Source organism: Pseudophryne corroboree, chromosome 9 (assembly GCF_028390025.1).
Source record: "Pseudophryne corroboree isolate aPseCor3 chromosome 9, aPseCor3.hap2, whole genome shotgun sequence".
Taxonomy (NCBI): Eukaryota; Metazoa; Chordata; class Amphibia; order Anura; family Myobatrachidae; genus Pseudophryne; species Pseudophryne corroboree.
In genome coordinates, this window is record NC_086452.1 from 390,031,669 (window position 1) to 390,047,948 (window position 16,280).

Consider the following 16,280-nt stretch of genomic DNA (forward strand, 5'->3'; position numbering starts at 1 on the left):
GAAGAGAGTAGAGAGCTGGCCCAGATCGGCTTGTCCTTTTATACACTACACACAATACAGTACAATGGTCCCTACATTCTTATTGTTCATTGGACACAGGAATTCGTCTTCGCATTATAACAAAAGGTCATAGGTTGGTTCATACAGGTGGGCTGTGACTATTTCAAACTGCTCAGGTGGGAGGGAAACTGGGTTTCCCGCCGCATGGGTAATAAAGTGCAAATACAGTAAATGTCCATAAACTTCTTATGTCCATAACTATTCGCACGAGCGATTAATCCGCTTCAAACCTACACCGGAATATTGCTAATTAAATACTCTTCCGATGGATACTAAACACCACTGTGTAACCCCTGTCTGACCCTTCGTATCAAACAAAGAGGGATCTCTTTGTCTATGAACATGCTACATTAACTAAACTTTCAGATTCTATCAAAGGGACCATAATCTACAAAATACATTATATGGTTAAAATATGTTACGATTGAGTCGCACGCTAGGCGTACATAAACTCTACCGTAAATGCGCATACCGTGCGCCCGCGGGTGCACGCAACGGCGAGTATGCGCACGCACGGCAGGGTTCATGCACGTGCAGCAGGCACTCGCATGAGGTGCAAATATGGCAGTGTGCATCACGATATTTTTCTGACTTTGACAAGTGATTACTCCCATTCTGAAAAAAAAAAATTCTGATCCAAACTCTCTCACTAACTACCATCCCATCTCTCAGCTCTCGCGCCCCTCCAAGCTACTTAAGAGACTTGCCTACACTCGCGACACACACTTTCTCGCGCAAACTTAATGGACCAACATCAGTCAGGCTTTCTTTCCCAACACTCCACAGAGACAGCACTGACTAAAGTAGTGAATGATCTGGTCACCACCAAGTCTAAAGGCAATTACTTAGTTCTTATTCTTGTTGATCTCTCTGCTGCATTTGACACCATTGACCACTCTCTTCTGATACGAGCATTACAATACCTAGGTCTTCAGGAAACAGTCCTTTCTTGGTTCTCATATTACTATCTAATCCAGTGGTTTCCAAACTTTTTTGAATCACGGCGCCCTAGAATATCTGAATTTTTTTACGGCACCCCTAGGCCAAAAATGTCTTATTGAAAATTTAGAAAGAAATATTACATTAAGTAGATTGCGTTTATATGTCATCCTTAAGGTCAGTTGTGTGGTGAGGGACAAGATTTGCTTCTGTTTGGCCACATATTTTATGACTGGCAGCCACCAGCATTGGTTTTGCCTATTATATTGACCATGAATAATTTGAATTGGTCCTGGACCACCAACCCAGGGCACCCCTGCAAGTGTCCCGAGGCACCCCAGGGAGCCACGGCACACAGTTTGGGAACCTCTGATCTAATCACTCTTTCAGTGTTTACTTCTGTGAATCCACCTTCTCTTTGCTACCTCTATCAATTGGAGTACCGCAAGGCTCAGTCTGAGCTGTTCTCAATCTACACCACATCTCTTGGCAAACTAATGAGCTCTTCTGGATTTCAGTATCATCTGTATGCAGATGATATTCAAATCTACCTATGTTACTATGTAACAATAGTTCCCAATCTGATATCTCTATCAGTGTTGAAAACTCGATCATCAACCCTAACCTACAAGTTCACTGCCTAGGTGTCATCCTTGATTCTGACATGTCTTTTGTTCTCCACATTTAATCTGTCTCTAAATTTGACATGTCTTTTGTTCCCCACATTCAATCTGTGTCTAAATCATGCTACATACATCTGAAAAACATATCCAAAATATGAACATATCTTACACAAGACATGGCAAAAACTTGAATCCATGCACTCATTATCCTACATTGACTATTGCAATGGTCTCCTTACTGGTCTTACCAAAATCAGACACTCACCACTACAATCCATTTTTAATGCAGCTGCAAGGCTAATCTTCCTTGCTTAACGTTCATTGACGGCTGATCTGCTCTTGGTTACCTGTTTTCTGCCGTTTTCAATATTATCTTCTTGATCTCACACACTATTAACCAAACTACACCAACATACATCTCTTCGCTTATCTCAAAATATCTCCCTGCCTGACCACTCTGCATAAGAACTGCGTCATCCACACTCATTACTCACTCCCACTTACGAGTGCAGGACTTTCTTCAAGCTGCACCCACTTTGTGGAATGCCCTCCTTCACACAATAAGACTCTGCTCCAGTCTCCAAACCTTTATGCGTTCCCTGAAAACTAACCTCTCCAGACAAGCTTTTCAAATTCCAGAACCGCCCACATAACCTTCATAAGCTTTTCTATCTAATTACATCCCCTCTGTACACGCCACACATCCTTACATTTTTTTTTCTCTTTCTTCGCTTTCTCTTCCACCTAACCCAAGCTAACATTGCCCTGTGACCATATCATGCAGCCCACCAAGAAATTTTGCAATCTGGCTGGACTATTTTACTATCGATAAGAGCTATCCTTGTATATCAATGCCTATTTACCTATAGTTTGTAAGCTTGTAAGCAGGGCTATGTCTGTCTAATAAGGGGGGTATACACGGGAGAGATGTGTGCTGAGCGAACCGCTCAGCACACATCTCTCCCGCCGCTCAGCACAGCGCGATGTGAGCTTAGCGATGTGGGGGGAGGATGGGGGCCGCTCATTTCACCCAGCAGGTGAAATGAGCGACCTGCTAGATTGGCCTGCATGCAGGCTCAATCTAGCAGCAGCGATAGCGATGTGCGGGGCCGCGCATCGCTATCGCTGAGGGGGTTACACACGAGTGATCTGTGCTTAAAATCTAGATTTTAAGCATGGATCTCTCTGTGAGTACCCCCTTTACTCAGTTTTGTTTTATCACTGTTGTTTCCAATTGTGAAGTGCAATGGAATTTACTTTGCTATACTGTATAAGAAAACATAATGCAGAGTGATGTTGGCCCTCATTCCGAGTTGATCGCTCGCTGCCGATTTTCGCAGCGCAGCAATTAGGTGAAAAAATGGCATTTATGCGCATGGTACGCAGCGCGCATGTGCTAAGTACTTTCACACAAAACTTTGTAGTTTTACCCAAGCTCGAGCAACGTTTTCCAGTCGCTCGAGTGATTGTAGTATGATTGACAGGAAGTGGGTGTTTCTGGGCGGCAACTTGGCGTTTTCAGGGAGTGTACTAAAAAACGCAGGCATGCCAGGCAAAAACGCAGGAGTGGCTGGAGAAACGGGGGAGTGGCTGGCCGAACGCAGGGCGTGTTTGTGACATCAAACCAGGAACTAAACAGACTGCAGTCATCGCAAGATAGGAGTAGGTCTGGAGCTACTCAGAAATGACATGAAATTTTTCCTGTGCAGTTCTGCTATCCTTTCGTTCGCACTTCTGCTAAGCAAAGATACACTCCCAGAGGGCGGTGGCTTAGCAGTTGCACTGCTGCTAAAAGCAGCTAGCGAGCAATCAACTCGGAATGAGGGCCGTTGTCTTGTGCTCCTAGGTACTAATAACTGCTAACAACTGCTAACAGTTGCTCACAGTGGGCCTTATGGCGACAACAAAACTGAGTTGTGTCGTCGCCATTTTGAGGCAGTGCTGAGCGTAGGAACGGCGGCGGCCTGCCTTGCACTTCCCTATGAGTCTGGCAGTTGGCTGATAGTGTTGCTGGTGATCCAATGCTGCATCCTACGACCCAACATGGATCACACATGCATGCAGTAGGTGTAAACTTATACCAGACACCTCCTGCTGCATTATCATATCTGTCCATCGCTTCCAAGTAAGCAGCAGTGTTAGAGTGTGTACACACGGTGAGATCCTTGCTATGCCCGATTTTCACTTGCGATTTCCCTTGAACTCTCTAGAGCCCAGATAGCACAGATGTTGACTAACTTTTCTTGAGATATGGACTATGTGTGCTTACGATTTTGGCTAATGTGAGATTTTGGCTTATGTGAGATGTCATTAACATGTGAGATGAACTAGATAGTACACCGATCTAGCAAGGATTGACTTGCCTGCACAGTCTATCTTTTCTTGCAATGCCGACCTGGCGGGACCGCGCATCAGGTTTGAATCAGGATCACAAGGTGACTTTCACTTTGCGATCTGCACTAACTTTTCTTGAGATTTTTACTACATAGTCAAAATTGAAAGAAAATATCTCACCATGTGTACACACCCCTACACTCTCCAACCACATCTGAATTAGGCCCAGTATTCCTAGGGGTATCCGGACTCTTGGTGTTTTTTATGTCGCCCTTTTTTCATGTGTTGACCTTTTGACCCTGTTGGCTTAATGCACGTTGACCAATAGTGGTCGACTTAATGACTGTAGACCTTTGTAATGTAGACCTCATGCTCCATACCCATTCTCAGGATAGTCATGGCTGTCACAGGAAATCTTTAACATTAGATATTAATTATTTTTTGAGCATTCATATTCAAGAGAGATCATTCTTAAAAGTATTAGTAAAAATAAAAAAACTATAACTGTTTTACTGTATTTGGCACTAAAAATGTTTAGCTTCTAAATTCTGAACAAGCCATATAGCTGTCACGTGCATCATTTTCTCTTCCAAAATGTTGGGACTCTAGCTAAGAGGTTAGTTTCGCTTTGTGTATATAACTGGCTAAACCTTATGTTTAAGAGTCGACAAGACCTCATACAGCAACTGAATACAATTATAGTGGATAATGGTGTATTATTAAAATAAAGGTTTTGCTGGTTAGAAATTTAACAAGTCTAAACACTATCTCTTTTTTGCCAAATGCACTCTGCTTAATTTTCATCTAAATAGGAGGTCCATGTATACTGCCAGCTAAAGGAGGTCCATGTACACTGCCAGTAATAAGCACTTTTCTCTAGTTGGTTGTAACCTAGATAATATGCTGGTCTGTTTCAAGTGCACAGCAGAAAGTAGTGCATGGAAATAATACACATTATTAATGTTTATGTGTTATATGTGCACCATAGGGAGAATATAGAGTCACCCTTTGGACTACGACTTCATGATTCAATTGGAATGAAGCGCTGAAAAAACGCACCCAATCGCTACAGTCATCGCCGACTCTATAAAGGGTCATGTTAATAGAAGCTATTTACAGTATGTGTATGCACACAACTAGTATATTGTAAAGTGTAATATAGAAAATATCATTTTCTTTATACTTTGTATCTAGTTCAAAGGTTCTCAAATGCGGTCCTCAAGGCACACCAACTGTCCAGGTTTCAAGTATAGCCATGGCTCTGCACAGATGGCTAAATCAAATTGACTGAGGTGCTGATTAAGTCAGCTTACGTCAAGCATGGATAAACTTAAAACCTGGACCGTTGGGGAGCCTTGAGGACCGTGTTCGAGAACCTCTGATCTAGTTTATTAAAAACAAATCCAGAATGTTACATATTGAACACTCTTGACACATCGATTATATTCCCTATGCAAAATGTCAAGCTACCATTTTGTCATTAACGCCACTATAGTATGCGCAAGGGGTTGACATAGGAAGGGGAGAAATGCAGTCCTGGGGGGGGGGGTAGGGGGGGTAGGGGGGGGGCAATGATATTGCTGGGCTATGAAAAGAGAATTTGGGAAGAGGGAACAGCGGGATAGGAAAAGGGATCTGGGAAGAGTGAAAAGCATCTCCCAACCAGCCTCTGGCAATATGCATAAAAATAACTTATTTCTCGCAAGTGTGACCAACGCTCCACTTATATGAATAATACGGGGGTGGCAGCAGTACGTGTGAGAGGCTAAACCCAAATGCCTCCAATAATTAGCATATGTCAAAGAAATTACACAACTGCGCCTGCATGCATATAGAATGACATAAATAAGTGATTTAAGTGAAAAAAGGGGATCACAAAATGATATTTGTAAAATTAACTGACATTTATTCTTATAGATGTTTATAATAAAATAAAAAATAATAAAAATTGAAAAAAGAAGATGCAAAAAACAAAAAACACCTTTTAATACAGGCAAAATGTATGTCAGAATATTTATATAATAACAGGTCAGACTAATCTTCCTGCACCTGTGTAATATGAGAAAAACTTTGAAAAAAACTTTGAAAAAAGACTTGAAAAAATGAAGTTCCAAATGTCTGGTATGAAGAGAATGTGGCGTCCCACCTCTTTTCCACCTTGTTGTGGCTAGTTAGGTAGTATACTGCAGATAAGGTGGATCTATCTGGATATTCTGGAATGTTCAACTTCCAAGTATAGCCCAGTGATTTTAATATTTGTAGTTCCCAGTGGAGGCAAGTTCTTGTTTTTTAAAAGGATGTGTCGCTGCGGGGTACCCCAACGTGGGTATAGGTGGGATAAGGTGATCAGGGAAAAAGGTAAAAAGAGCCCCGGACTCCCCGCTAATTCTCTCCGTTATACACAGCCGGAGGCGCCTGCACACACAGGTGTCTGCCGACCGTTAGTAACGGAGGGACGCGGTCATGCCACTGGGGGGAAGGTATCACTGACTTCGGGACCCACAGGGGGACTGTCCGTCGTGAACCTTCCCTCCTGCGGGGTCAATTACCTTTTTCTCCTGCGCTTGATCCCGACGTATACTATCACTCTTCTCTTCTCTCTTCCTTCAGCCTGTGTGCTCTGTGTTCCACTCGTAGGTCTGTCCCCTCTCAGCCGCGCGGCTCCGTTCTTCCTTCACGGGATCACTTGTCTGTGCGGTTTGTTCCGTCCAGATCTCCTTCTCGGTCTTGCAGTATTACTTAGTAGTATAGTATAGTAGGAAGGTGGTGATGTAATGATCTGCTCCTTCTCCAACGCGTATCGACCCGTCTGGGTCTTCCTCAGGGAGTCCGTGTCTGCCATCTTTTTTGAGGGCTTTTTATGCCCATACTTTGTCATGACATCATAATGGGAGTGTCCATGTTTTCTCTGTAGTGCTGGATACAAATGTATCTTCGGAATTGTTACATAACCAAACAGAATCTAGTCTGAGTGATTATGGATACTTTATGGCTGTATGTAATACCAGATTAACTAAGAAATGTGTATAACGAAAAAAAACGACCTATCTGATCCTATATTATTGATGATATATATAGAAAAATACAATATAAAATAAATAATAATGAATGGATTAGAATAAAAGTGGGAGGAGAAAAGTCAATGATTCATACCAAAACCTTTCAGAAAAGTGTGGACGTAAACAGCTACATTCTAAACAGCAGTGCACATCACCGAAACTGGCTAAAGAGCATCCCACTAGGACAATTCAAACGGATTAGGAAAAACTGCACAAAACTAGAAGACTTCAGAATTCAAGCAGAAGAGATGAAACACCAATTTATAGAAAAAGGTTACAAAAAAGATAGTCTGGAGAAAGATTTAGAAAAAGCAAAAGAGATTGATAGAAATACCCTTCTAACTTACAAAAATAAGGAAACAACAAACGAAGTTTTCAAGACAGCATTTATCACACAATACAATACTAATAACAGACAGCTAGAAAAAATCCTATACAAACACTGGCACATTTTACTAGAAGATGACATGTTAGCAGACAAACTACCAGCAAGACCTAAGGTCATCTACAAGAGAGCACCAGACCTAAAATCTAGATTGTCACACAGTCACATTAGAAGAGTAGAAAAAACACAGACTACCATATTAGGACAAAAACTAAACAAGGGTTTTTTTCACTGTGGTGCCTGTAACTACTGCAGAACACAGAGAGTTAGCACAAAAAAGGTTACCAACTTTACTTCCAATAGAACAGGAGAAGTCTTCGAAATACAGGAACATATCTCATGCCACAGTAAAGGGGTGATTTACTTAGCCGAATGTCCATGCAAACTACAATATGTAGGAAGAACCATAAGACCCCTCAAAACGAGAATAGCTGAACATGTCAGAAACGTCAAACACGGTCTAGAGACACACAATTTGTCACAACATTTTAAAGACCTACACGAAAGCAACCCGATAGGCCTGAAAATAGTAGGAATTAAGTTAGTTCCACCAAATTGGAGAGGAGGAGATTTTCTGAAAAAAATCAACAAAGAAGAACTTAGGTGGATGTACACACTAAAAACACTGAGACCACAAGGCCTAAATCTAGACAATGAGGTAAGGCCAATTATGATGAACTGACCAGCATATAGAAATTGACCATTCCTCCATTTTTTCAATAGTATATATATATATATATATATATATATACAAAAAAAGAAGATACTCCGTATAAAGGGATTTATATTTTAGAATACGAACATTGTATACCAAGATTTGCAATTAATGCTACACAATACATAAACCACTAATTATATAGCAGAACTCCACTAACAATTAAGCAACCATAATCAATACAAAATTACCACTTATTAAAAACCAATTATATCACAATTTTCATAACTAATTTCCAACATAACATTAAGCCCTATAAGGGTGAATTATGGTAGTAAGAAAGATTCTTACAGTTAGAAACAGTATCTTCTACTCGTAGAATTATTTCTATCACAACACTGTTAACACACAAGTATTTACCATTATCCAATTTTTTCTTATTATTTATTTATTATTCACTATTTTTATTATTTAACATTTTTATTTTATTTTAATTCATTCTATGTTTTTCTTTATCATAATACAACCAATATCACACACCGTCGCAAAACTATAACTCAGCGATTTTCTTGTCGTTTTAAGTACAAAACAACCATTACATACTATTATTTCTGTAACATAAGATCAAAAAAATTAGAGCCTTCTACTTTTCACCTGAATTTCATTTCATCCAACTCCTCCCACTTTTATTCTAATCCATTCATTATTATTTATTTTATATTGTATTTTTCTATATATATCATCAATAATATAGGATCAGATAGGTCGTTTTTTTCGTTATACACATTTCTTAGTTAATCTGGTATTACATACAGCCATAAAGTATCCATAATCACTCAGACTAGATTCTGTTTGGTTATGTAACAATTCCGAAGATACATTTGTATCCAGCACTACAGAGAAAACATGGACACTCCCATTATGATGTCATGACGAAGTATGGGCATAAAAAGCCCTCAAAAAAGATGGCAGACACGGACTCCCTGAGGAAGACCCAGACGGGTCGATACGCGTTGGAGAAGGAGCAGATCATTACATCACCACCTTCCTACTATACTATACTACTAAGTAATACTGCAAGACCGAGAAGGAGATCTGGACGGAACAAACCGCACAGACAAGTGATCCCGTGAAGGAAGAACGGAGCCGCGCGGCTGAGAGGGGACAGACCTACGAGTGGAACACAGAGCACACAGGCTGAAGGAAGAGAGAAGAGAAGAGTGATAGTATACGTCGGGATCAAGCGCAGGAGAAAAAGGTAATTGACCCCGCAGGAGGGAAGGTTCACGACGGACAGTCCCCCTGTGGGTCCCGAAGTCAGTGATACCTTCCCCCCAGTGGCATGACCGCGTCCCTCCGTTACTAACGGTCGGCAGACACCTGTGTGTGCAGGCGCCTCCGGCTGTGTATAACGGAGAGAATTAGCGGGGAGTCCGGGGCTCTTTTTACCTTTTTCCCTGATCACCTTATCCCACCCATACCCACGTTGGGGTACCCCGCAGCGACACATCCTTTTAAAAAACAAGAACTTGCCTCCACTGGGAACTACAAATATTAAAACCACTGGGCTATACTTGGAAGTTGAACATTCCAGAATATCCAGATAGATCCACCTTATCTGCAGTATACTACCTAACTAGCCACAACAAGGTGGAAAAGAGGTGGGACGCCACATTCTCTTCATACCAGACATTTGGAACTTCATTTTTTCAAGTCTTTTTTCAAAGTTTTTTTCAAAGTTTTTCTCATATTACACAGGTGCAGGAAGATTAGTCTGACCTGTTATTATATAAATATTCTGACATACATTTTGCCTGTATTAAAAGGTGTTTTTTGTTTTTTGCATCTTCTTTTTTCAATTTTTATTATTTTTTATTTTATTATAAACATCTATAAGAATAAATGTCAGTTAATTTTACAAATATCATTTTGTGATCCCCTTTTTTCACTTAAATCACTTATTTATGTCATTCTATATGCATGCAGGCGCAGTTGTGTAATTTCTTTGACATATGCTAATTATTGGAGGCATTTGGGTTTAGCCTCTCACACGTACTGCTGCCACCCCCGTATTATTCATATAAGTGGAGCGTTGGTCACACTTGCGAGAAATAGATTACCCAAACCCAGTATCAACAGCTCCTTATATGGGTATACTTGACCTAAGAAAAGACAGAGCCAATAGGGCAGACAAAATCTTTCACAATATAAACCATACCACTACTACACATGAAAGCATAAACAAATTCTGTGACTTATTTCTGAAATTAGAAAGATTAGCCACCAAAGAATCCAAATTATGGTGGGACAACAAAACACTTAACTGGTACTTGTCACAGAAACTGATACCAAAGGGCCTTAGAATCAAAAAAATTCCAACACACAACAAAAGCAATCCACAGTTCATAGAAAAATGGGACACTATATTACAAGAATGCTCCATGCAACTGATCCAATTAATTGTTAATACACACGAAAATGAACTCAAAGAACTAGAGATAGAAATAGAGTCCCTACAATTAGCTCTAGAAGAACATAAGGAAGAAAAAGAATTTCAAGAACTAGAAACAATATCGAAAAACAGACTAAGACGAACGGAGGAGGACATAATAGCCACCAAGGAATCAAAAATCCTAAGAGACAAAATAGGAAAGAGGAAACCAGACAAAAAATCCACAGTCAAACAAAAGCACACATCTACACTACTGAAAACACCTACAAAGACAGACATATACAGAACAAAAAAACAGTCATACACCACACCCGTATACAAAAGACTAAATCTCACGTATCAACAATACATGACAAGATTACACTCAAAAAATCCCAGAGTACCTATAAATATTGCCACAAACAAAAGCAGAGAAGACACACAATACCATTCCATTCTGGATAGCACTTCAGAGACAGATTTTTCTACATACAGTATTGAAGAAGAAATCAATTACGAACAATTAGCTAGACTATCCCTTGAAAAAGGATTTCAAGTCTCAGCTCATTTAGAAGACATCTCTACCACTGAGAAAGAAACATTAGCAAACGAACCATCAACACAAGAAGCATGTGCAGACCATTTTTTAGGAAGGAGTGCAGGACTCCAGTCCTGCAACCAAAAAACAACAACACCAAACAAACGAAAACTAATAGAACTAGACGAGGATGCAGAGGTGGAAGAAATAGGGAGACACAAAAGGTACAACAACCAGAGGTAGACAGCAAAGGTATATTCAACCTGAGCACAGTAACCTTGAGAAAGGAACATATTTCTGTACTGAACAAAGGCTTAAAATTTGCACCGACTAAACAGCTTAACAAATTCGAAACCTACCTTGACTTACACAAATTCACAAGAAAACTTACACTTGCCAAATACTACAGTAAAGGACCAATTACACTCAATGAACAAAAAGATGCAGATAGGACATACAAACATTCAGATCTAAAACCAAAATCCACATTCTACCCACAACACATGAGAGGCTCACTCATCAATACATTTGAACATTTGGTAACTAGAGACATAGACAAAATGGAAACAAAACCAATGACACTCAATCTGACCAAAACTGAAAAAAATGCATTAAAGGATCTCAGCGACAACCAACAATTAGTGATAAAACCTGCAGACAAAGGGGGGGGGGGGGTCGTATTGTTGGATAAGAAGGCATACATCAGCGAATCACTTAGAATCCTAAGTGACAAAGAAACATATGAGACACTCACGCAAGATCCTACTACTAAATACAAAAAAAACTTGGACACACTTCTAAAAGAAGGTGTAGACATAGGAATTCTGAATAAAAAAGAACATGACTTCATACACAATGACAATCCCATACTTCCAGTTTTCTATTACTTACCCAAAGTACATAAAGATAGGTATAACCCACCAGGACGACCAATCATATCGGGAATAGGCTCTCTCACATCGAACCTATCACAATACATAGACTCATACCTACAAACATATGTAAAAACACAAAAATCATACATAAAGGACACTACGGACATAATAAGAACACTGAAAGATGTAATCTGGTCAGAAGATTACTGGATATGTACAAGTGATGTCACCTCTTTATATACAGTAATCAACCAAGAACAGGGATTATCAGCAACAAAACATTTTCTATCCTCAGACGAGAATTTGGATTCCAGACAAACAACATTTATCATAGAATGCATAAGATTCATTCTAGAACACAATTATTTCTGGTTTAACGAAACATACTATAGACAGACCAAGGGAACAGCTATGGGGACCAGGTTTGCTCCGAGCTATGCTAATTTATTCATGAGCTACTGGGAGGACAACAACATCTGGTGCGAGCATGGTTTTGGAGCAAACCTGGTCCTATGGCGAAGATATATAGATGACGTGCTCTTTATCTGGCAGGGTACAGAAGAAAGACTACTAGAGTTTCTTACATACATCAATTCGAACAATAACAATTTAATTTTCACCACAGAACACAGCAAATCAACAGTGAACTTTCTAGACATAACAATATTTATAGAAAAGTCAATGATTCATACCAAAACCTTTCAGAAAAGTGTGGACGTAAACAGCTACATTCTAAACAGCAGTGCACATCACCGAAACTGGCTAAAGAGCATCCCACTAGGACAATTCAAACGGATTAGGAAAAACTGCACAAAACTAGAAGACTTCAGAATTCAAGCAGAAGAGATGAAACACCAATTTATAGAAAAAGGTTACAAAAAAGATAGTCTGGAGAAAGATTTAGAAAAAGCAAAAGAGATTGATAGAAATACCCTTCTAACTTACAAAAATAAGGAAACAACAAACGAAGTTTTCAAGACAGCATTTATCACACAATACAATACTAATAACAGACAGCTAGAAAAAATCCTATACAAACACTGGCACATTTTACTAGAAGATGACATGTTAGCAGACAAACTACCAGCAAGACCTAAGGTCATCTACAAGAGAGCACCAGACCTAAAATCTAGATTGTCACACAGTCACATTAGAAGAGTAGAAAAAACACAGACTACCATATTAGGACAAAAACTAAACAAGGGTTTTTTTCACTGTGGTGCCTGTAACTACTGCAGAACACAGAGAGTTAGCACAAAAAAGGTTACCAACTTTACTTCCAATAGAACAGGAGAAGTCTTCGAAATACAGGAACATATCTCATGCCACAGTAAAGGGGTGATTTACTTAGCCGAATGTCCATGCAAACTACAATATGTAGGAAGAACCATAAGACCCCTCAAAACGAGAATAGCTGAACATGTCAGAAACGTCAAACACGGTCTAGAGACACACAATTTGTCACAACATTTTAAAGACCTACACGAAAGCAACCCGATAGGCCTGAAAATAGTAGGAATTAAGTTAGTTCCACCAAATTGGAGAGGAGGAGATTGTCTGAAAAAAATCAACAAAGAAGAACTTAGGTGGATGTACACACTAAAAACACTGAGACCACAAGGCCTAAATCTAGACAATGAGGTAAGGTCAATTATGATGAACTGACCAGCATATAGAAATTGACCATTCCTCCATTTTTTCAATAGTATATATATATATATATATATATATATATATACAAAAAAGAAGATACTCAGTATAAAGGGATTTATATTTTAGAATACGAACATTGTATACCAAGATTTGCAATTAATGCTACACAATACATAAACCACTAATTATATAGCAGAACTCCACTAACAATTAAGCAACCATAATCAATACAAAATTACCACTTATTAAAAACCAATTATATCACAATTTTCATAACTAATTTCCAACATAACATTAAGCCCTATAAGGGTGAATTATGGTAGTAAGAAAGATTCTTACAGTTAGAAACAGTATCTTCTACTCGTAGAATTATTTCTATCACAACACTGTTAACACACAAGTATTTACCATTATCCAATTTTTTCTTATTATTTATTTATTATTCACTATTTTTATTATTTAACATTTTTATTTTATTTTAATTCATTCTATGTTTTTCTTTATCATAATACAACCAATATCACACACCGTCGCAAAACTATAACTCAGCGATTTTCTTGTCGTTTTAAGTACAAAACAACCATTACATACTATTATTTCTGTAACATAAGATCAAAAAAATTAGAGCCTTCTACTTTTCACCTGAATTTCATTTCATCCAACTCCTCCCACTTTTATTCTAATCCATTCATTATTATTTATTTTATATTGTATTTTTCTATATATATCATCAATAATATAGGATCAGATAGGTCGTTTTTTTTCGTTATACACATTTCTTAGTTAATCTGGTATTAGATACAGCCATAAAGTATCCATAATCACTCAGACTAGATTCTGTTTGGTTATGTAACAATTCCGAAGATACATTTGTATCCAGCACTACAGAGAAAACATGGACACTCCCATTATGATGTCATGACGAAGTATGGGCATAAAAAGCCCTCAAAAAAGATGGCAGACACGGACTCCCTGAGGAAGACCCAGACGGGTCGATACGCATTGGAGAAGGAGCAGATCATTACATCACCACCTTCCTACTATACTATACTACTAAGTAATACTGCAAGACCGAGAAGGAGATCTGGACGGAACAAACCGCACAGACAAGTGATCCCGTGAAGGAAGAACGGAGCCGCGCGGCTGAGAGGGGACAGACCTACGAGTGGAACACAGAGCACACAGGCTGAAGGAAGAGAGAAGAGAAGAGTGATAGTATACGTCGGGATCAAGCGCAGGAGAAAAAGGTAATTGACCCCGCAGGAGGGAAGGTTCACGACGGACAGTCCCCCTGTGGGTCCCGAAGTCAGTGATACCTTCCCCCCAGTGGCATGACCGCGTCCCTCCGTTACTAACGGTCGGCAGACACCTGTGTGTGCAGGCGCCTCCGGCTGTGTATAACGGAGAGAATTAGCGGGGAGTCCGGGGCTCTTTTTACCTTTTTCCCTGATCACCTTATCCCACCTATACCCACGTTGGGGTACCCCGCAGCGACACATCCTTTTAAAAAACAAGAACTTGCCTCCACTGGGAACTACAAATATTAAAACCACTGGGCTATACTTGGAAGTTGAACATTCCAGAATATCCAGATAGATCCACCTTATCTGCAGTATACTACCTAACTAGCCACAACAAGGTGGAAAAGAGGTGGGACGCCACATTCTCTTCATACCAGACATTTGGAACTTCATTTTTTCAAGTCTTTTTTCAAAGTTTTTTTCAAAGTTTTTCTCATATTACACAGGTGCAGGAAGATTAGTCTGACCTGTTATTATATAAATATTCTGACATACATTTTGCCTGTATTAAAAGGTGTTTTTTGTTTTTTGCATCTTCTTTTTTCAATTTTTATTATTTTTTATTTTATTATAAACATCTATAAGAATAACTGTCAGTTAATTTTACAAATATCATTTTGTGATCCCCTTTTTTCACTTAAATCACTTATTTATGTCATTCTATATGCATGCAGGCGCAGTTGTGTAATTTCTTTGACATAAAAATAACTTAAAAGAATTTAAAAAATAGATTTTTTTCGTTTTTTATAAGTAACATTGAAAGGCTCCTTTATTCAAATAATAAATCATTATTTTTTTAAATAATTGCTGCTATTATTGCCATCTTGTCACTTAACTTAGACTAATTTATTTCAGGTGTTAAGGAAATATCTGAAGTTATACCCTTTTCTTGACTTCTTCCACAATGAGTGATGTGACATGGTGACCATTAATCAGCTCATTGATCCAAGACAGCAGAGGTAAGGAATGTAAAACTGGTAACAATTATTTCTGAATGCTTTTGGATCCATTAGTTTAAAATTTTAGTTATGCTTTCAGTATGCACAGTAGGCTCAGATGTGTGTTTACTTCACTTAATTTGAATATACAGTACTGTGCAAAAGTTTTAGGCAGGTGTGGAAAAATGCTGCAAAAGTAAGAATGTTTTAAAAAATAGAAGTGTTAATAGTTTATTTTTCGCAATTAATAAAATGCATAGTGACTGAACAGAAGATAAATCTAAATAAAATCAATATTTGGTGTGACTACCCTTTTCCTTCAAAACAGCATGAATGTTTCACTTGCACACAGGTACACTTGCACACAGTTTTTGAAGGAACTCTGCAGAGAGGTTGTTCAAAACGGGTGTAGTATGATATGCCGGCGGCCGGGCTCCCGGCGACCAGCATACTGGTGCCGGGAGCCTGACCGCCGGCATACCGACAGCG

At 39.1% G+C, this 16,280-nt stretch overlaps 1 long non-coding RNA gene across 1 annotated transcript in view; it reads left to right on the forward strand.

Moving 5' to 3' along the window:
- The window catches only part of LOC134957068 (uncharacterized), a 145,410-nt gene that overhangs the window by 22,782 nt on the left and 106,348 nt on the right, over positions 1–16,280 (forward strand). Inside the window, exon 2 of the long non-coding RNA XR_010186431.1 lies at positions 15,709–15,812. This is a non-coding gene — a long non-coding RNA (uncharacterized LOC134957068). The remainder of the gene's footprint in view (positions 1–15,708; positions 15,813–16,280) is intronic.